General features: G+C 36.1%; 1 protein-coding gene across 1 annotated transcript in view; it reads left to right on the top strand.

The window, feature by feature from the left end:
• GPR137C (G protein-coupled receptor 137C) overlaps window positions 1–23,683 on the top strand; it is a 52,568-nt gene that overhangs the window by 467 nt on the left and 28,418 nt on the right. The gene's annotated exons all lie outside the window — the stretch shown is intronic.

Here is a 23,683-nt window from a genome sequence, read left to right as displayed (position 1 = left end):
GGACCGGTGGCGGGGGGGGGGGGGTGCGAACCGCGAGAGGCGGACCCGAGAGCAGCCCGGGGGAAACCGAGGCACGCATGGTGTGTGCGCCAGGGTTCTCGTCCTAAACTTAAGCAGCCGATCGGCTCGGCGACTGAGGGGCTTGCGGGGTGTGAGCGAGAGTGTGTGTTCCGACAACTTGAAACAGCAGGACCAGCCTTTGTTCAGCGTCCTGGCCCTCTAAGGAAAGGTGTCGGTGCCACCGACAAAGTGGCATCGCAAAAAGTAGCAGCCCCGGTAGCTCTGCTGAAGCTGGACTGTGTTGAAAGAGGTTGGATGCTGAGGTAGCAGCAGCTCTGCTGAAGCTGGACTGCTGCCAGCCATTACGTCACCAGGCAGAGCTGTTCCTCTGCTATTGTTGCTGCGTTTCTTTTATTAGAAGCTTTATTCTCTCCTGCATCTCCTTTCCCCGGGCTCGATAAGCCTCACACAGATTCCGTTCGATAGTTCTCCGGCGGGGTTAATAAGCCATAACCAATGTCGAGGATCAGTATAAAGACCTCCGTAAAGCCCCAAGTGTGTTTGCCCCAGTTGCTTCATGTTTTGTTTTGGCTATTTATCCTACCTTTTATAGACTAGTCTTTTTTTTTTTTTTTGAGCTAATTAAGAGAGAAAATACTAGCTTAACCTGCGCCTATTGCAGAAACAAACCACCAAACTGTTTTTTCAATAACTTGCTTAATAGCTGGAACCTAATCACACCCCCTTTCTCTTTTATGAGGAATTGCTGGTTGGTTTGCATTGTTCTGCAGCACTTAGGTATTTAACCCATTTCAAACAGGTTTGGGAGTGTAAGGTTGTCAATCATGTGTGCCAGCTAGTGGTATTTAAGCCACAGTATTTTGAGAATTGCCAAAAAAAAAAAAAACAATTCCCCCGCCCTCCCCGCAAAAAAAAAAATCTTGAGGAGGAGAGGAAACAAGGTGACATCATATGCTTAATACTGACTAATATAGAACAATATTGGTCTATGCAGCTAATCCTCTCAAAGGCTTTTGGAGGTGATGAGAATTAACATAGTTCTGAGCAAAAGTAAAAAAACATTTGAGGCAGATTAAGTGTTTATATTCCCTGCGTAAACCAACTCTTTTCTCCCATAATAGCTAGGAAGTAGAATGCATAATTTTAAAAGCACAGTCATAACTTCAGCTTTTTACCACACTAAAAACAACAGTTCAGAATAGGCAACAAAACTAATTTAACTTTAATTCCCCATCATTTGGAAGTCCAAGCAATACAATGACAAAAACCCAAACATTAAGAAGCCGTAAGTAAAAAGCATGGGTAATCATAAATCAAATAAACATGCCAGTCATGTCACTTATTTGAAGATGTTCTGATCTTCTAGTTGTTGTTTAAACTGTTATAACACTTCAGTCCTTCATAGTTAAGCTGATACATTGTATTCTTCCTGACACAATTTCTGATACACTACCAGCAATATCTCATCATTAAAGCTTTGCTCTAGCTTCAGATATAGTTAATTTACCTCAGAGTGACTAGCAGTCCTTAGGCCATGAGTATCAGATAATTTGTTTTTCCCCTATGCATTTTTGACTAACAAAGTCATATTAATGACTCATCGTAAAATAATTGGTGGGCATTTCATAAAGTAGCTAAATACTCTTTTTACTTTTTTCTTGAAATATAACGTATAACATAAAGTACATAAAGCTTAAGTATACAGCTAGGTGAAATTTTACATACACTCGTGTTACCACCACTAGATTAAAATATACAGCATTTTCAGTGCCCCAGAAGGTCCGCTTGTGCCCTTTACCAGTCATACCTGTCACCCTGAGGTAAACACAATGTGAGTAAACATTATCACAATAGAAAAAAAGCATCTGTATTTAAGCTCAAAATTCTAAAAGTATACTTCTACAGCATAAACTACACAATATCTAGATTGGGTTTTCAGTCTTTTGATTGCTGTTATTCCAAGCTAGTGACAGAGAATTTAAACGTCTAAAAGTCTTCCTGTTAAATGGATCTCTTGTTTGTTTCATGTACTTTTTAAAAAGCAATAAGATTCTATTACCCTAGAAAACATAATTTGGAAAGAAGCTGAACTAAAGTTTTTTTCATTTTGTAGTGTCTCCTAGAAAGAGTGTAGGTTGTTTGTCTATCCTTTTTTTTAGTAAAATTAACAATTTTAAGACACATAACTAGAACAAATTTTCAACCTGTTTAAAAAGAGATATTTTAACCAGAAATCATTTCCATATTCACTAAAAAAATCCAAAGGAATCTATATTTAAAATAGTATTTGAATTCAAATTTTTATATCAATTTCAAGTAACTGGAAGCACACTTCTTATTGATCGTTCTGAATGAATAAAGCTTTCCCAATGAGTTCTTTGTTTTTTCTTTTTTAAAATAAATTTATTTTATTTATTTATTTTTGGCTGCATGGGGTCTTCGTTGCTGTGCCCAGGCTTTCTCTAGTTGCAGCGAGTGGGGGCTACTGTTCATTGCAGTGCGCGGGCTTCTCATTGCGGTGGCTTCTCTTGTTGTGGAGCACGGGCTCTAGGTGCACGGGCTTCAGTAGTTGTGACACACAGGCTCAGTAGTTGTGGCTTGCAGGCTCTAGAGCACAGGCTCAGTAGTTGTGGCGCACAGGCTTAGTTGCTCCACGGCATGTGGAATCTTCCCAGACCAGGGCTCGAAGCCATGTCCCCTGCATTGGCAGGCGAATTCTTAACCACTGCGCCACCAGAGAATCCCCCCAGTGAGTTCTTTGTATTATAGCAAAGCGATAGGGAAAGTCTACATGGTTACAAAAACAAAACTTAACTAAAATTTGACCTTTTTTTTTAACAAAAAGCCCTTATATCTGTTTTAAATAGTTGTGCTTCTTGATTACCAAATCACTCTGTCTTTACTGTCATATTAAATGCCAATTTCATTTTACTTTTGACCTCTTTAAAGTATTTGTTGTGTCCATTTCTCACTAATTAAAAACATCCTAACTTTAAGGACTTAGTTACAAAGAACCATAGAGCAGTGTAAAAATAAAGTTAGTAAAACAACCATTACTACTTTGAATACATTTTGCTAGTTCTTCTAAAAATAAGTTTTCAAAAAGTTAAGACTGGGCTTCCCTGGTGGTGCAGTTGTTAAGAATCCCCCTGCCAATGCAGGGGACACAGGTTCGAGCCCTGGTTCGGGAAGATCCCACATGCTGCGGAGCAACTAAGCCCATGCGCCACAACTACAGAGCCTGCACTGTAGAGCCAGCAAGCCACAACTACTGAGCCCACGTGCCTAGAGCCCATGCTTCACAACAAAAGAAGCCACTGCAGTGAGAAGCCCGCACACTGCAAAGAAGAGCAGCCCCCCCTTGCCATAACTAGAGAAAGCCTGCGCACAGTAACGAAGACCCAACGCAGCCAAAAATAAATAAAATAAAAAATAAATTTATATTAAAAAGTTAAGGGCTTCCCTGGTGGCGCAGTGGTTGGGGGTCCGCCTGCCAATGCAGGGGGCGCGGGTTCATGTCCTGGTCCAGGGGAATTCCACGTGCCACGGAGCGGCTGGGCCTGTGCTCCGTGGCAGGAGAGGCCACAGCAGTGAGAGGCCTGCTTACCGCAAAAAAAAAAAAAAAAAAAAGTTAAGACTGCCTAAACCACTCTTTCTTTTGTTGACTGCACTTGAATGGAATTCAAATGAGGGGGAGTAGCCCTTTCTGAAATAATTAGATTTACCATACTTAACCTCCTGGAAGCAGATAGTTGAAAAAAAGAAAAAAAGAAAAACCTGTACACTAAGTTAAAAACACCTATTGAACTTTTTCCAGCATGATTAATAGAACGTGTACTTTACCAGAGAACGGTTCACGGTCCTGTATGTTTAACAGAGAAGGTTTCAGTCTTTAAAACAAATTATGTGATAAAACATGCTACCTACCATTGGAACAAGTAAAAGGACTAAAAATGAGTGTTGATAGTATACTATCTTTGGAGTATTGTTGATGCATGCCAAAATCAATGAGTTCATCTCCATGACCCATAGTGACATTTTTTTCTTGCAATTTTGTAAAATGGGTGCCAGTTGCTTAATCGGGATAAAATGCAGTGACTAAATCACAGTGCCAAAACAGCTAGGAAAATTAAATTCAGAATCTTAACTCTTATATGCATGGATGCTATCATTGTCCCTGACATTGGATATATTCTTCCAAATATTGATGGAATGTCAAACAACATGGAGTGCAACTTAACAGGTACTTTAATTTTGTTACCATGTTCTGTGATTTCTCACAAAAGTATTTCTACTACCTAAAATAGAAATTCCTTAAGGATAAGAAGTTATTTTATCATACTTTAATCTCATAGAACAATGGTGAATATATTTTTGAATGACAATCTTGAAAAGGCCAAAATCTTGAAAATATTTAGCTATCTAAAATTTGAGAGTTAATTTGGTGAATATGTGAGGTAAATTATTTGTGTACTTTCTGGAATCTTTATATTTTCTGCCTAAAAGATTGCTTATGATATTAATGCTAAGATTCTCTTAGATTTTCTTGGTTTAGTTAGTTACTTCTGATTACTACAGGTAAAATCTTACTAATGAAGCCACTTTAATATATTAGAGTTTTGCTTAGCAAAACTATTCTTATATCATGGCAAATGGCCCATGATAATTAGGGCTTTGCTAATTTGATTTCAACAAATTCTATTAAACAGAAAAGTCTGCAGAACAAGCAAGTCTCACATCATGAGTCAGTTACTGTTTACTGGAAATCGTGGTTTTGTCAATGTTGGGTTTTTATCCATAACTGTGATTATGAACTGTTTTTATCCAAATCTTCTAAACTGTTCTATCCATTAACTTGATTCTGTTTTTCCTGAGATCATCTGTGAAGCAAGAGTTTGCGATACAGTTCCATGGCAAAGACCTGATTACAATGCCTTACATTCTATGTGATTTAATATTTTCAAAGCACTTCATAACAGTTGTCTTCATAATCACTATGAAATAGGTAGATATAAACAAGGTGTGATTTGTCCAAGGTTTTATGGCTAATATAATATGTATCAGAAATGAGACTACTGCATAGCCCACAGGCTATAAAGTCTTGTCAAGTGATCGCTCCCTGTGAACTTTTCTGAATACCATTAACACTGTTTATTATTTAGTGCTCACTATTTAATTTGCTTTCCCATTTTCCACCATTTCAAACCTTTTCCACTCTCCAGCAAACTTTTTTCCTCCTTCATACTCAGCACATGACCCTCGCCTCCTAGTTTATAGAAATAGAAACCAGGGCCATCTGGCTGAACAGAGATTCCGAGAAATGCCTTAAAATGCTACAGAGAGCATTTAATCCCTTTCAATGAATGATTGAGCTGGTAAGTGAGGAAGTTCCTCAGAGACAAGAAACCACAAAAAAAGAAGTGAATATGAAATTATAAAGTACCACACAAATGTTTGTCTTGGGTTTGGGGGTAGTTGCTAGCTGCTTCCTGCTAACCTAAAGCCTGGATTTCAATGTGCTGGGGTTCTGAAGAGGTGACATAGGAGGCAATACCTGGTGGCGAGGTCTAAACAAAGAACTCATCTGCTCCAACTTAATGCCAGGACTCTCGGAACACACATCTTCAGTGGATGAATTATGGGATAAATAAGCAGGTCCTTAGAGGTTGGTGGTGGGATTTATGCTTGTCTCTGCGTTGGCTCTGGGTGAAGGAGGTACAAATTGAGGAAAGAAATGTCTTCTCTGAAAATGCGTAACAAGCTTATTCTCACACAAGTTTGAAGCCTGAAATCACACTTCTGTGATTTTAGAGGGGGAAAAATCCTGGGTTGGTGGTAACCTCAAGGACCTGGAAGGAGCAAATGCAAATAATCTGTTGAGGAGTGTACTATACTCCCAGAATCCTGACAAATAAAATTTGAAAGAACATGAGCTCAAAATGAAAAATCACTCTAGGGACTCTTCCCTGCAAAGATTGAAGATGTCAGAATTATCAGATAGATTGTATAAAATTTTCACTTATCTGACTTAAGTAAGTAAACACTGGTGATATATGATAAAGAAATAATCAAAATTGACTAGGCACATTTGGAGAAAAGTCATTTTTTAAATGAAAAATACAATTAAAATTAGAAACTGAAATGACTGAACAGATTAAATAGCTAAAAAGAAATCATTAAGCTCAAAGATCTGAGGGAGAAAATCACCCAGAATATAGCCCAGAGAAATAAAAGATGGAAATAAGAGGTTAAGAGAGAATGAAGATATAATGAGCAGGTCCAGTGTATATCTAATTAGAATTTCAGAGAAATTACTTAAAAGAATAATGACTTAGAGTTTTCCCAAATTTATGAAATATGCCAAATTTCAAATTCAGAGAGCCCAGAAAACCCAAGACAGGTTAAAAGAAAATGAACAAAGAGTAAAACCTCAAAATACCAAAGACAAAATGTTTTTAAAACAATTAGAGATAATATTACCAACAAAGGAATGAAAGTTAGTTTTTGTTGGCATTTCATTAACAACTAATGAATCCAGAAGATGGTGAAACATCTTGAAAATGCTGAGAGAAAATAACCAGCAAAATTCTACCCACAATAAAACTATCAATAATACGGGTGAAATAAAAGCTAAGTTGGGAGTGACATCAGCAAGATGGTGATGGACCCTCCATCCCCCTGAAAACATACTGATCAGCAACAAGTCACAAATTCCCTTTGTGAGAGATCCAGAAACGAATTGAAAGGCTCCTGCACTGCAGGTGAACACAAAACGAGAATCACCAAAACCAGTAGGGAGATTTGGGACAGACTCTTGTCAGAGTCCCTGACCCCAGCCCAGTGCCATAAAATTGGGAAGAGACCTCCTAGGTCTCAGCTTCTCCCAGAGGAGGGAAGGGGTTAGTTCACATGTCCAGCACCCCAGCTTTTCTTGGGGAGCTCCCCAGAGATCAGGTTTCTGTCTTGCCAGTCTTAGAACCCTGACAGGTTCAGTACAGTTTAGACACCTGGAGGAGAATGGAGACAGCAATTTGAACTGGCAGACAACATAGCTCCCCTGCTTCCTCAGCACAGAACGAGCAAACCAGAACTACAGCTTCCTGCTACTCCCTGAGGAGAGAAAGAGTTGGTAGAGGCCCCCAAAGTCTCTGGACAAGTTGATTGGTGACAGTGTTCTACTGTCCAAGGCCAGTCCATGAAGATTGGGAGAGGTACCTGTTTTGTCTAATGCACAGACAGTAATGCAGAAAGTTGAGAAAAATGAAGAATCAGGCAGAGATGTTTCAAACAAAGCAAGATAAATCTCCAGAAACCCTAATGAAACCCTCTCTGTCAGGTAAATATAATTTACCTGACAGAGAATTCAAAATAACTGTCATTAAGATGCTAACTACAGGCAAGAGAACAAAGCATGAGAAATTTGAACAGAGATAGAAAATGTTAAGGGTATTCCCTGGCGGTCCAGTGGTTAGGACTTCGCTCTTCCACTGCAGGGGGCATGGGTTCAAACGCTGGTAAGGAAACTAAGATCCCACAAGCCACACAGCACAGCCAAAAAAAAAAAAAAAAAAAAAAAGTACAAAACAAATCATGGAGCTGAAGAACATGAAAACTGAAGTGAAAAATTCACTTGAGCAGTTCATCAATAGACTAGATATCAGACAGGAGAAAGGATCAGTGAACTTTAAGACAAGTCATTGGAAATAATTTAGTCAAAAGAAAAAGGAATGAAAAAGAATGAACAAAACTAAAGGGACTTATGGTACACCATCAAACAGATCCATATACACATTGAATCCCAGACAGAGAAGAAAGTACCAGAAAGCTTATTCGATGATGATGATAATGATGACTGAAAAATTCCCAAAACTAGAGTAGAAAATGGACATCCAGATCCAAGAAGTCAAAAGAATACAAAGAAATCCACACCAAGACACATTATAATAAAAATTATCAGAAGTCAAAGGCCTTTGAATTTTGAAAGCAGAGAAGGAAGAGACTTGTCACAGGGGAACCCCTACAAGACTATAAGAAATTTTTCAGCAGAAATTTTGCAGGCCAGAAAAAGAGCAGGATAATTTTATTAAAGTGCTAAGAGAAAACAACAACAACAACAAAACGCCAAGTAAGAATAACATACTCTGCAAAACTAGCCTTCAAAAAATAGAGAGATCATGATCTTCCCAGATAAACAAAAGCTGAAGGTCACCACTAGACCTGTCTTGTAAGAAATGCTAAAGAGAGTTCTTCAGGTTGAAACAAAATGATGCTAAAAAGTAACACAGTAGCATAGGTATGAAACTCATTGATAAAGATGAATATATAGACAAATACAGAATATTGTATTACTATAATGGTGGTGGGTAAATCACTTTTAATTCTAGTATAAAAGTTAAGAATAAATATTAAAATAACTATAAAGATATTAAAAGATACACAATATAAACAGATGTAAGTTATGACAACAATAAAATGTTGGAGGGTGGGTGGAAGAAGTTTAAGTGTAGAGTTTTTGTATGCAGTTGAATTTATCAGCTTTAAATAGACTGTTTCATAAGATATTTTTTGTAAGCCTTAAGGTAACCACACACACGGACATACACCACACACACACTCTAGAAGTTACACAAAATTAAAATGGAAAATAATCAAAGTATATCAATATGAAAAAATTTTAACAAAACAGGAAGACAGCAAGAGAGGAAATAACAGACCAAAGAACTACAAAGCTAATAGAAAAACATCAACAAAATAGCAATATAAATAGTTTCTTTCCAGTAAGTACTTTAAATGTAAATTGATTAAACTCCCCAATCAAAGGACATAAGAGTTGCTGAATGGACTAAAAATATAAAAGACCAAACTGTATGCTGTCTACAAGAAACTCACTTTTGATTTAAGGGTACACGTAGACTGAAAGTAAAAGGATGGAAAAAGATACTATGCAAATAGTAACCAAAAGAATGCAGGGGTTGCTTTAGTTAGACAAAATAGACTTTAAGTCAAAAACTGTCATAAGACGCAAAGAAGGACATTATATTATTATATCATGAAAGGGTCAATCCACCAGGTAGATATAACAATTATTAATATGCATCCAATATCAGAGTACCTAAACATATAAAACAAATATTGACAGAACTGAAGGGAGAAATAAGACAGTAACACCATAACAGTAAGAGACTTCAATGCTCCACTTTCAATAACAGATAGAACATCCAGACAGAAGATCAATAAAGAAACCAAGCACTTGAGCAACATTATGGACCAAATGGCGCTGACAGACATATGTAGAACATTTCACACAACAGCAGCAAAATACACATTCTTCTCAAGCGCACATAGGTCTTGCTCCAGGGTAGATTGCATGTTAGGTCACAAAATAAGTCTTAGCACATTTAATAAGATTAAGATCATACAAAGTATCTTTTCCGACTACAGCGAAATGAAACTAAAACTCAATAGCAGAAGTAAAACTGGAAAATTTACAACTATGTGAAAATTAACACACTGTTGAACAACCATTGGGTCAAAGAAGAAATCAAAAAGGAAATTAGAAAATGTCTTGACAAAAGAAAACACAACATTCCCCAAATTATGGGTTGCAGCAAAAGCAGTACTAAGAGAGATTTCCATAAGCACCTACATTTGAAAAGAAGAAAGATCTCAGATGAACAGCCTAACTTTACACCTCAAGGAGCTGAAAAAAAGAACAAACTAAGCCCAGAATTAGCAGAAGGAAGGAGATAACAAAGATCAGAGCAGAAATAAACAAAATAGAGAATTAAAAAACAATTTTAAAAATTGATGAAACTAAGTTTTTTGAAAAGCTAAATAAAATTGACAAACTCTTAGCTAGACAATTAAGAAAAAAAGACAAAATAAGTAAAAGCAGAAATGAAAGAAGAGACATTACAACTGATGCCACAGAAATAAAAAGGGTCATAAGAGACTACTATAAGTAGTTATATACCAACAAGCTGAATAACTGAGAAGAAATGGATAAATTCCCATAAACATACAACCTATCAAGACTGAATCATGAAGAAACAGAAAGTATGAACAGACCTATAACTAGTATGGAGATTAAATCAATAATCAAAAAGCTCCCAATAAAGAAACGTCCAGACCCAGATGGCTTCACTGGAGAATTCTACCAAATATTTAAAGAGTTAATATCAGTTATTCTCAAACATTTCCAAAAAAATTGAAGAGGAGAGAAGACTTCCTAACTAGTTCAGTGAGGCCAGCATCACCTTGATCCTAAAGCCAAAGATACCACCTGAAAAGAAAACTACAGGCCAGTATTCCTGATGAATATAGATGCAAAAGTCCTCAACAAAATACTATCAAACTGAATCCAACAGCACATTAAAAGTGTAATACACCATGACCAAGTGGGAATTACCTCTGAGATATATGGATGGTTCAAGAAAATCAATTAATGTAATATACCACATTAACAGAACAAAAGATAAGTCACATCTTTACAATAGATGCAGAAAAGGCATTTGACAAAATTTAACACCCTTTCATGATAAAAACTCAACAAACTAAGAATAGAAAAAAAATACTTCAATGTAACAAAAAAAAGCTACAACTAACATCATTTTTTTTTAATGTCTTGAGATATTTTCTAATTTCCCTTCTGCTTTCTTCCTTGACCCAATGGTTCTTCAAGAATGTGTTGTTTAATTTTCTAGTTTTACTTCTGCTCTTAGATAATATAAAGAATATAAAAAATATGCAAGGAAATAACAAAAAATGCCAGTCATTGAGTATAATTTATTTTTATTTCATGGAACACTTTTAGAAATTGACAACATACTAGAGCATGAAAGCAACACTTAACAAATTAGAGGCAGTGAGACACAGTGACTGAGAGTACATCTCAACCACTTACTGGCTCTGCCTATGTCCCATTTCCAAAAATGGATAATAATAATGCATACTCCATAGGGTTATTGTGAGGACTAACTGATACAAAAATCAGAAAAAATAATTATAAAAATAACTTCAGGGAACTATATTCAATATCCTGTCATAAACCATAATGGAAAAGAATATGAAAAAGAATATATGTATAACTGAATCACTTTGCTATACAGCAGAAATTAACACAACATTGTAAATCAACTACAATAATTTTTTTTAAAAAAATAATTGCAAATATCTCTCATGAACATAGATTCAAAAATCCTTGACAAATCAAATCCAAATATATAGATAAAGTGTAACATATCATGACCAAATATGTTTTATCCCAAGAATACAACATTGGTTTAACATTCAAAAATCAATGTAATAAACCATATTTGCAGTGTAGGGGAGAAAATCATATCATCTCAATAGATACAGAAAAAGAATTTGACAAAATTCAACAACCATTCATGATTTTTTTAAAAAATCAACTTTTAGCAAACTAAGAACAGAAATTCCTCAATCTACTAAAGAGCATCTACAAAAATACCTGTAGCCAACATAATAATGATGAAAGACTGAAAGATTACTCCCTATGCAAGAGGCAGGTACTTCACTTCTTGTCCTAGCCATTGTGCTGGAGGTTCAGCCATTGCAACAAGGTAAGGAAAAAAAGACAAACATTAGAAAGAAAGAAGTAAAATTGTCTTTATTTGTAGGTGGCATGATTGAGGAAAAAATTTTAATGAACCTACAAAAATCAACTAGAGCTAATAAGTGAATTTAAGAAGTTTGCAGGATAAAACTATTTCATATACTAGCAGAAAACAATTGAAAATAGAAATATAAAAACAATTCCATTTATGATAGTGCCCTACCCCAAATTAAAATATTTATGAATAAATAATATATGTGCAAGATCTTTACAATGAAAACTACAAAACTACTGAGAGAAATTAAAGAAGGCCTAAGTAAATGGCAAAAAATACCCTGGAAGACCCGTTATTTTTAAGATATCACTTCTCCCCTAAATTGATATATATATTCAATGCAATCCCAATTAAAATATTAGCAGGATTTTTTGGTAGCAGTTGCCAAGATTATTTTTAAATGTATGTAGAAATACAGAGCATTTAGAATAGCGGAAACAATTTTGAAAAAGAAAACCAAAGTTGGATGATCACACTACCTGATTTCAAGACGTCCTGTAAAGCTATAGTAATTGAGACATTGTAATACTAGGGAAAAGATAGACATATAGATCAATGGAGAAGAAATGAGAATGCAGAATTAGACCCACACATATATAGTCAATAGATTTTTTACAAAGGTGCTCAGGTAATTGAGTGAGGAAATGAACATTTTTTTCAATAAATGGTTCTGAAATAATTGGGTATCCATATGGGGAACAATGAATACTGATTCTTACGTCACACCATACTTAGAAATCTACTTGCTATGGATCATAGACCTAAATGTAAAAGCTAAAACTCGTAGAAGAAAATCTTCATTACTTTGTAGGAGCCAAACATTTCTTAGGAAACAAAAAGCATGAACCCAAATTGACAAGACTTTATCAAAATAAAAGCTTGTTTTTTGCAAAACGGATAATGATTTGCAGCACATGTATCTGGCAAAGTACTTGTATCCAGAATAAATGAAGAACTCTTACAACTCAACAGTAAGAAAATCCAATAAATATGGGCAAAATATTTTAACAGACACTTCACAAAAGAAGATGTGTGAGTGGCCAAGAAGCACATGAAAAGATGCTCATGATCGTTAGTCATCAGGAAAATGAAAATTACAACAATGAGATACCATTAAATATTGACTAGAAAGACTAAAATTAAGAAGATTATACCAAGTATTGCCAAAGATGTGTATTAATAAGAAAATATACCCTGATGATAGGAATATAGTTTTACAACAACTTTGGAAAGCAGTTGGACAGTTTTTGAAAAGTGAAACACCATAAAACAGCTGTTGAAGTCCTAAAGGCCCAAGAGAAACAAAAGCATATGTCCATACAAAAACTTGAATGTGAATGTTCGTAGTAGCTTTATTCACAATGGCCCAAAACTGAAATTAACCCAAATATCCATAAAAAGCAAAGGGATAAACAAAATATGGTATATCCATACAAAGGAGTATACTTTGCAGTAAGAAAGGAACGTACTAGTGATAAAAACAACAACATGGATGTATCTAAAAAATCAGTATGTAGAATGAAAGAAGCCAGACAAAAATGAGCTCACACTATGGCATTACATTTATATTAAATTTTAGAAACTGCAGACTAACCTATAGTCACAAAAAGTGGATTACCTATTGCTTGGGGTCTGGGGCAGGATGAAATTTAGTGCGTGTGGAAAGATTCTGTATTTGATTGCAATGGTGGTTTCACAGGTTGCAAAAGTATGACAAAACTCATCAAATTGTGCACCCACATACATATATTATACCTCAATGAAATTGATTCCCCCTGCAAAAACAAAAACAGTGCAGAGGTTTGAAATATAATCTGAGAATAAGACCTAAAGTGAGGAAGAATATAAAAAGTGTAGCCCCGTCACTTAGCAGCTCTGTGTAACTTCATAAATTTATGTGGGTAAATGACATAACTTCTCTATGCCTATTTCCTCATTTATAAAAATGAGAATAATAACAGTACTTACCTCATAGAATCATTGTGAGGAGTAAAGTATATAATTCATATAAAATCTTTAGAGTGGTACCTGCCAAATGGTGATGATTGTTAGCTATTAATATTAAATTTCAAAAAATTGGGATTTCTTAGACTATGTTCTCTCACCCCCAAATAACTCTTTGAATTCAGTAACAGAAATAAAGTGTGAAAGTTTATTTAGAAAAATTTTAAACACTTATGAACACATGGGTAAAGGATGTAATCACAATGAAATTTAGAAAATACTTAGAATATGATAATAAAAATACTATATATCAGCACTTTATATGAAGCAGCTAAACTGGCACACAGAAGTAAATCTGGAACTTCAAATGTTTACATTAGAAAAGAAGAGCCTGAAATTTAGCAAGTTAAGTAAGCATCCAATTTTATGTTAAAAAAAAAAAAGATAAACCCAAAGGAAACAAGCAGAAGGAAATTAATGTAGAGATTAATAAAATAGAAAACATAATAATGAAGAGGCTTAACAAAACCAAGAGCTACCTCATACTTTTTTTTCATGGTCAAATTTCTTCAGGGGTGACCATGTACGTACTCACCATCCTCTCACTTCCCCAGCCACTCTAATCTGCTTTGCCCCATCACTCTACCAAAAGAGCTGTTGCCTGAGGCTCACAGTGACCTTCCTATCAACAAGTTCATTAGGCACTTTTCAGTCCTCACCCAGGTTCATCTCTCAGCAGCAATTGACTCCATAATTTTCTCTATAGCACTTCCACTGGCTAGCACACTGTCCTGGATTTTTTTTTTTTTTTAAACTACCTTGCTTGCTTCTCTTCACGCTCATCTGCCTCTGCCTTGCCCTCAGAGGTTGAAGATTCTCAAGACCTAAGCCTAGGTCCCTTGCTCTTGCCAAGTGATTACATCCACATTCTTGGTATCATACCACTTAAAAGCAGATGACTCACGTACACATATCTATGATCCTAACACAGACTCTGAGCTCTCGCTTTCTATATTCTACACCTATTTGACATCTCTTCAAGGATATCTGAAGCCCTCAGATTCAGCACATCCATATCCAGCATATTCAACTGAGCTCAGGATCTTTCCTCCTCCCTCCCCACACTACCCCTATTTTCCCCAAAACCTCACCTTCCTCTTTTCTTCCCCATTTCAGTGACTGGCACTGCTATCCATGTATTTACGTAGTTCAGAAACCTATGAGTCATTGCTGCTGCGTTCTCTCTCATACCTCACATTCACCCCATTACCAAATCCTGTCTGTTACCTCCTAACATCTCTTAAGTCCATTCACTTCTTCCCATCCACAATGCCTGGTGCATACTACCATCTATCTATTGCCTAGTCTATGGCAGTTAGCCTCCTAACTGCTGTGTCTATATCCTCTGGGTCTTACTCAAAAAGAGCTTCCTTTAAAACAGGGGTCCCAAACTCAAAGGCATAGAGGGCCCTGGATATTACCCTCTGAGAGATAATAGTACACCATAGTGACTATGGTGTACTTGAGAGCATATATCTAAAGAGGGCACTACATTAATTCAGTTCCAGCTGTGAGATGACATTGACAAATCATCTGATTTTTCAAGAGAAAGAAATTTGGATTTTTTAATAGGAAATCTACTTTTTAAATAATGGAATTGAAGTATTGTTTAAAAAAAAAATACCATAGGCTAACACTGGTTAAGCCAAACATAACATTTTGTGAATCAGATCCAACCCATAGGCTACTAATCTGTATTTCCTTCTCCTCCCCCTTTTGTTTTTTCTGTATTATCTTCCTTAGAGGAATAAATCAACGCCATATTTTCTTTATAATGTCCGTATAACAAAGCTAAATTACATTTAATACCCATCAACATTAGTTAAAATGAACTCTGAGTAATTTACACCTTAATTTATGGGAGGTTTATGTTGTTCTAAGTTTGACCAAATATAAAGAAAGTACCATACATCCCCTTGTGATATACCATCAATGTCTGCCTCGCTCTACTATACTGTATACACTGCTTTAGGTCAGCCATTATTGTACATTTGTTTTGAAGGAAATTTTGCATGCTCTTCAGCACCTAATATGTGTGATCAATACTTAATGACTTGGATGGTTGAGCAAATTCATGGTAAAGTAAAGGAGTTTAAAAGAAATGTTTCCTTCTCTTCCTCCACACAAATAAAATCAGAATCTCTAACTTAGCGAAGTAGAACTTTGCATCTAACTTGTTTTAACTAAAGACAAACTTCTATAAATTAAGTGTCCTTGTTATCTTTTTATTTTAACTTTGTTGAGGGGTCTGTTTAAGTAGTTTAATTTCATCAATAGTCCTGAACTAGAATTCTGAGAATATGAGTTCTGGTCCAAATCCTATTCTACTTGGCTAATTGATATTTGTCAAATCACTACTTTTCTGGGCCAGTTGTTTAATTTGTAAAGTGGTTAGTCTCAGTGATATCTAAGACACCTGTAGTTCTCATAGTCTGACACTGATAAAGCTTCTAGAATTTGAGGGTTTCTTTAAAAAAATCTCTTCTTACTTTATGACCTAGTTCTGAAATCTAATACAGTGTCTGTGAATGCTACCTCTGAGATATGGATGCCAATTTTTAAATTATACATATCATGTAAAAACCAAAGTTTAGTTTGTTTAGGACATAAATATTTAAATATTTAGAATCATCTGCTTTCTGAAATAAGGTGTCGCTGTATATTTCAAATCTGTATGTTCTAACTTTTAACAAAAATTCAGTTACAGCTGCCATTTTTCATTAGCATGTTGATCACATGCTACAGTTTTTTTCAGCTTTAATATCTCAGTATAAAAATGCTTAAGTAATATTTTCTTCAACTTTTGTGCTCTTTCCTCAGCTATTGTGTAGGACTTTGTCTAGTTGCTGATGAAGCCACCTAGGCTGGTTTGAGGTGATACTGTGTACTCTAGGGAACTTTTCTGTCATACCGTGGAATTAGCAGGTTTTAAGCGAATGTGAATGATCATCATCACTGATTATGTTCAAACTGTTATTGTTCTTAAGAAATCTAGATGGAAAGGAAGCAAGCAGTGTTCCTTCTGCCTTTGTCTCCCTTGGGATATTCTATTACTTCTTCTGATACATTCTGCCCTTTTTTTCCCCACCATTATCTGTCAGAACAATATTCTCCAATGACTCTGGCTCTCTGTCTTTATCTTTACAAAAAGCAATTCTGCTATCTTCCTAGTTTGAAAAGCATGAAAGATTTTATGAAAATCAGTAATATACAATGGGGGATTTTGTGTTGGAAAAACTTTTTAAAGGATAGCACAGTTTCAGCCCAAATACAATTTAGATTAATTTCCTAACAATTCTAAATCCATAATGTATGAGACTCTTAGTTCAGAAATAAATTCTTTATATTCCTTAATATATGTTAAATTTTCTTCAGAGCTGTGCATAGTAAACTAATGAGCAATCCATAGTAACGTGTTATATTTCAGGGTGATTTTCAATAATGAAAGCTCACAAATTTTCCTCCTTATAAAATTAATACTTCATTCCTGAAAAAATAGTTATTTATGCTTTTTTAAAAATATACTTCTAAGGGCTTCCCTGGTGGCGCAGTGGTTGAGAGTCCGCCTGCTGATGCAGGGGACACGGGTTCGTGCCCCGGTCGGGGAGGGTCCCACGTGCCGTGGAGCGGCTAGGCCCGTGAGCCATGGCCACTGAGCCTGCACTTCCAGAGCCTGTGCTCTGCAATGGGAGAGGCCACAACAGTGAGGGGCCCACATACCGCAAAAAAAGAAAAAAAAAAACATATATATATATATATATATATATATATATATATATATACACTTCTAGTTAAGTAAAGGGTATGGTAAAAGTACTTGATAGTCTGAAAAATAACACAAAATGAAGGTGTTAAACTGCTTCTAGATCATTATATTTTACTAAACTGATCATTTGGTTTCTGAATATATTTTTCTTGGGCATGTTAATTCTTCAGGTCTTGAGCAGCTAACAAATAGTTGCAGTGACATATATATGACACTACTATTAATAAAGCAGTATTTGTCACCCTAAAAATGAAGGAATTAACTTGAACTATGTGCCATGAAAGATCTAAATGTACAAATGTATCAAAGAAAACCAGGATCCCTATGAGCCTTGAATTAGGAGTCAGGACACCTGGGTTTTAATCCTTTCCATTTCCTGTGTATTCCTAGACAATCCACTTAATCTCTAAAGTGCAGCTTTATTTATAAAATTAAGTTATTGAATTAAATCTCTAAGGTTTCTCTTAGTCCAGGAGAAGCTGGGACAAGTTTCCAGTTGTCCTATCCCAGCAGAGTGTTACGGACAGTGCTTATTCTCCTAGCAACAATATGTGACAACACCTATGAAGTATTGCCAACCAGGAGAGCTTACCTAAGACATGCTGTCCAGGTTTTTTATTGGGGATCAGCCAGATAGGCATGGAGCATCTCCCTGGCAGACTTTAATTACTCAGTCTCCAACCTCTTCAAAGGTCAAAATGATACCAAATGGCCGGGGTCACATTAATCACATGTTAGCATAAATTATTATGGTGGTCACATGGCCACCATAAATCACATTGTTAGCATAAATTATTTGGTATGGCCCAAGGCCCCAGGTAAACAAAGATATTCTTATCAGGCAAGATATTCCAAGGATTCAGAAATATCTTCCAAGAGCTAGGCAAGAGCCAGATCTTTCTGTGGAATGTGCAGGGTTTAGACAACTCAGGCCTGCTGAGTTAATCCTTTGCTGCATACTTTTCAGTGAAGTAATCCTCTAGAGCCTTCTTGAGGAAGGGTGCTTGGTGAGCAATTTCTGGAGGCTTTTCATGTCAAATATTTTTTGCTCTACTGTCATATTTAATTGATAGTTTATAGAATTCTAGGTTGGAGATAATTTTCCCTGAGGATTTTTAAGGTGTTGCTCCACTTCCGGTGTTGTTATTGAAGCTTGAAAGCCATTCTGATTCTTGATCATTTCTATGTGAATTGTTCTTTTCTTTACTGAAAACTATTAGATTTTTCTTTGACCCTAGTGTTCTGAAATGATGTCTCTTCACATGGATCTGTTTTCTAGCCATTTTGCTGGGCATTGAACATGCCCTTTTAATTTAGTCACATGTATCCTTTAGTTTAGGGAAACATTCTTGAATTTTTCATTGATTTTCTCCCCTCCTTTGTTTCTGTTCTCTCCTTCTGGAACTCCTAACATTTGGATGTTGGACATCCAAACAGATCTTTTTGTTACCTCTTCTCTCCTATTTTTCATCTGTCTTTTGTCTCTACTTTTTTTAGGGAGATTCCCCCAACTTCTAGCCCTTCTCTTGACATTTTAATTTCTACTAGCTTGTTTAATTTCTATAAGCTCTTTTTTTTCCTCTGAATTTTTTTTTATTAACAGCATCTTGTTTTTGTTTCATGAACGCAATATTTTATCTCTCTGATTCTATTAATAATAACATTGTTTAGTTTTTTGTTTATAATTTTCTTTTTTCTATTAGTTTGTTGTGATCTCTATCTTTCATTGAAAACTTTTGAGCTATCTGGTTATCCTTGGCTGTCTGTTCATAATTAAGAGTGGAAGCTCTAAGCATGTGGGTGAGGCATATACACACTAGGTGATCTGGCTGGACGATTTGTTAGGGAACCTATGATGATGGTATACTTAGGTCTTTCCTCTTGGGCCACTCAGATTTATCTGGGGGAAAAGTATTCTAATTCTTCAGAGAATAAAGGTGTAGTTTACAACACTTTGAGAACCTAGTCAGGGAAGAGGGTTTGGGCATGGGGGAATCCCTTTACTTGGTGTTCATTACTAATCCCCCTGTTTTTTGGAATGGTGCCAAACTATCAACTGTGCCTGCCATCTAACTCTTACTCCAGGCCAGAATAGCCTCTTCAGAAAATAAACACCCAGATATCTGGCAGAATGAATAAGTGGCATTTCAGGGCATGGGCTAGGGAAAGAGATTTAGGGATCTAACTGCTCTTAAACAGCTTTTATCTACCCCTGTTTTAGCCACTTCCACCTCTCAGTTCCAGTGGTACTTGGTTCTCTTGGTTCCTGAACCTTTTGAAGATTCTGAAATATTTATCAGGTTGGTTCTCAGTCCTCCTCACTACTGGCTTGGGATTCATCACATTTTGTTGATGATCCCTAAGACCACCCTCAGCCTCAGGGACTTGCTAGAAGGACTTAGAGTTGTTATACTCATGGTTACAGTTTGTTACAGTTCATGGATAGGGTAAAATCAGCAAAGGGAAACGACACATGGAGTAAGGTCCAGAGGAAACCAGGAACAAGCTTCCAAGAGTCCTCTCCCAGTAGGGCCACATTCCTTCCATAATGAGTTGTGACAACATGTGAAATGTTACTTACCAAGGAAGCTTATTAGAAATTCAGTGCCAAAGTTTTTTATTGGGGCTTAGTCATGTAAGCACTCTTTGCCCAACACCAAAATTCCAGACTTCCATAAGGAAAGCAGGTGTTGTGTATAAACCATATTGTTTGCACAAAAAGCTTAGGCACAATGAAATACATTTATCATTTAGGGAATGGTGAGAATCTTCCCAAAAATCCAAGTTCCCAAATGCCAGCCAAGTACCAGCCTTACAAGCAGGCTTTTCTAAGGATAGCAGTCTCAGGCATACTATATTAACTCTTTTCTGCACACATATCCATCTGCTTTCTAGCTTCCAACACTTTGTTATTGTATCCTTTCCCATTCTACTCACATTTATGGGTTTATCTCTTTTAAGAAAATCCCTTTGCTATTGTTTTAGTGGAGTTTCAGGTGAGAACAATTAGACATTTATCTTCAGTATTAACATGGAATTTTATTAAATTGTAAATCAAAACACCCCACTTTAATTGTATAAAATCATTTTTAAGCAACTTGAGAGAAAACAGACTAAGCAAAGAGAAGAAACTTTAAATTTAAAAAAAGATGTTAGTATCCTAAGAGAGTGACAGAAAGAGATTGTATCCTCTGTATCCTAGAAAGAAGAGGCTGCTGTAAAGAAAAAATATTTAGAAGATTTTTAAAAAGGAGTTTTTAAAAAATGAAATATAGGATAGGCATTGAAAGAGAACATCTGAGAAAAGTCTGGCTACTCACCTTATAGCTAAGGCATATAAAAGCTTCTTTTTTTTTTTTTTTTTTTTTTGCCGTATGCGGGCCTCTCACTGCTGTGGCCTCTCCCGTTGCGGAGCAACAGACTCCGGACGCGCAGGCTCAGCGGCCATGGCTCATGGGCACAGCTGCTCCGCAGCATGTGGGATCTTCCCAGACCGGGGCACGAACCCGTGTCCCCTGCATCGGCAGGTGGACTCTCAACCACTGCGCCACCAGGGAAGCCCAAAAGCTTCATTTTTTTTTAATATGCACTAGCAAGGGCAAGCTTGGGAATGGTGCACTACTCTCCATAGGAACTTAAATTGAGATGGAATCTAAGGAAACTGCTTCTGTGAAAGAAATCTACATAGTTGGAAATATATGCCTATCTATTCAGAATGGGGAAGAGACTTTGTTCACCCCAATTTATTTTTGCATCAATTCCAATGTTTATATAGATATGTTCTCCAATAAAGTTTCTATTTCAAATCAACAAACACGGGAAAATTGACTTGACAAAACGAAATTGTAGGAGCTTCCCTGGTGGCACAGTGGTTGGGAGTCTGCCTGCCAATGCAGGGGATGCGGGTTCATGCCCCGGTCGGGGGGGATCCCACATGCCGTGGAGCAGCTGGGCCCGTGACCCATGGCCACTGAGCCTGCACGTCCGGAGCCTGTGCTCTGCAATGGGAGAGGCCACAATAGTGAGAGGCCCACGTACCACAAAAAAAAAAAAATTTAAAAAAAAGAAATTGTATAGAAAAGCACCCATTCTATAGGTATGTCAGTATCTACTATCTCCAAGCAGCATGGTTCTGAATGCCATGAGAGACAGTAAATGATATATAGCTCCATGGTGACTCTTCCTCAAATCTTGGGATACCTGTATTAACTAAACTTATATTAGATAACATTCACAAATAAAATATATTTATCATACTCTCATCTTTCTTCCCTCTACTTGAAGAACTAAATAGGGAGACAAAAATGAGAGTCTGAATTACAAAATAACAAAATCATTTCAGATCATTCATAAATAGGTTAAATATTTTAAAATGTTTGCTAGTGATGAGTGTTTTAAATCTTCATTAATTCAAAAATTATAAACTGATATTTTCTAAATTAGGGACTACTAGTTTGTAGGTAGGGAAAAAAGTAGGTTATATGATGAAAAACATTTGATATCCATCAACCCATATAATTGTTCATAATTTTAGAATAAATAATAATATCCTTCTAAAATAGCCCATTTAAATTCTAAAATTTGTGTGGAAATGCAAAAGACCCCAAATAGCCAAAGTAATCTTGAGGAAGAAGAACAGAGCTGGAGATATGCTCCTGACTTCAGACTATACTACAAAGTTAAGTCATCAAAACAGTCTATCCTGGCACAAAAACAGACTTATAGATGAATGGAACAGAATAAAGAGCCCAGAAGTAAACCCATGCACTTATGGTCAATTAATCTAGGACAAAAGAGGCGAGAATATACAATGGGGAAAAGACAAGTCTCTTCAATAAGTGGTGTGGGAAAAATGAACAGCTACATGTAAAAGAATGAAATTAGAACATATTCTCACACCATATACACAAATAAACTCAAAATGGATTAAAGACCAGAAGCCATAAAACTCCTAGAAGAAAACGTAGGCAGAACACTCTTTAACCTGAATCATAGCAATATTTTTTGGATCTAAGGCAAAGAAAGCAAACACAAAAATAAACAAATGGGACCCAATCAAACATAAAACCTTTTGTATAGCAAAGGAAACCATCAACAAAACAAAGACAACCTACTGAATGGGAGAAAATATTTGCAGATATGACCAATAAGGGATTAATATCCAAAACATAGAAACAGCTCATTCAACTCAACATCAATAAAAACAAACAACCTGATTAAAATATGGGCAGAAGACCTAATCAGATTTTTCCATAGAAAACATATAGATGGCCAACAGACACTAATCATCAGAGAAATGCAAATCAAAACCACATTGAAATATCACCTCACACCTGTCAGAATGGCTATCATCAAAAAGACCACAAATGTTGGTGAAGATGTGGAGAAAAGGGAACCCTCATACACTGTTTGTGGGAGTGTAAATTGGTGCAGCCACTATGGAAAACAGTATGGAGTTTCCTCAAAAACTAAAGATAAAGCTACCATATGATCAAGCAATTCCACTCTTGGGTTTATATCTGAAAAAAGTGAAAACACTAATTCAAAAAGATACATGCACCCCAATGTTCATAGCAGCATCATTTACAATAGCCAAAATATGGAAACAACCTAAGTGTCCATCAACAGATAAATGGATAAAGAAGATGTGGTATACACATACAGTGGAGTACTACTCAGCCATAAAAATAGGATGAAATTTTACCATTTGCAACAACATGGATGTACTTGGAGGGTATTATGCTCAGTAAAATAAGTCAGACAGAGAAAGACAAATACCATATGTTATCGTTTGTATGTGGAATCTAAAAAATAAACGAATGAATATAACAAAACAGAAACAGACTCACGGATATAGAGAACAAACTAGTGGTTACCAGGGAGAGAGGGAAGAGGGGGTATTAAGATAGGGGTATTAAGAAGTACAGACTACTATGTACACAGTACATAAATTGCAAGGATATATCATACAACACAGGGAATATGGCCAATATTTTATAATAACTTTAAATGGAGTATAATTTGTGAAAAATTTTTGAATCACTATGTTGTACACCTGAAACTAATATAATCAAATATACTTCAATTTTTTTTAAGTGTTTAATTAAAAAGTAAAATAAAATGACCCATTTATTCAGTTTTTCTGATACTAAGAAAGACCTGGAAAGATATGGCCCCTCTGACATAAATTGGCATCAGCAAATCATTTACATGTATGCTATTTACCATTCTAAACTTCTGGAAATCTACATAAAGTACATGT

This window comes from Lagenorhynchus albirostris, chromosome 1, assembly GCF_949774975.1.
Source record: "Lagenorhynchus albirostris chromosome 1, mLagAlb1.1, whole genome shotgun sequence".
In the NCBI taxonomy this organism is placed as follows: Eukaryota; Metazoa; Chordata; class Mammalia; order Artiodactyla; family Delphinidae; genus Lagenorhynchus; species Lagenorhynchus albirostris.
This window is presented reverse-complemented; position numbering and strand designations above follow the sequence as displayed.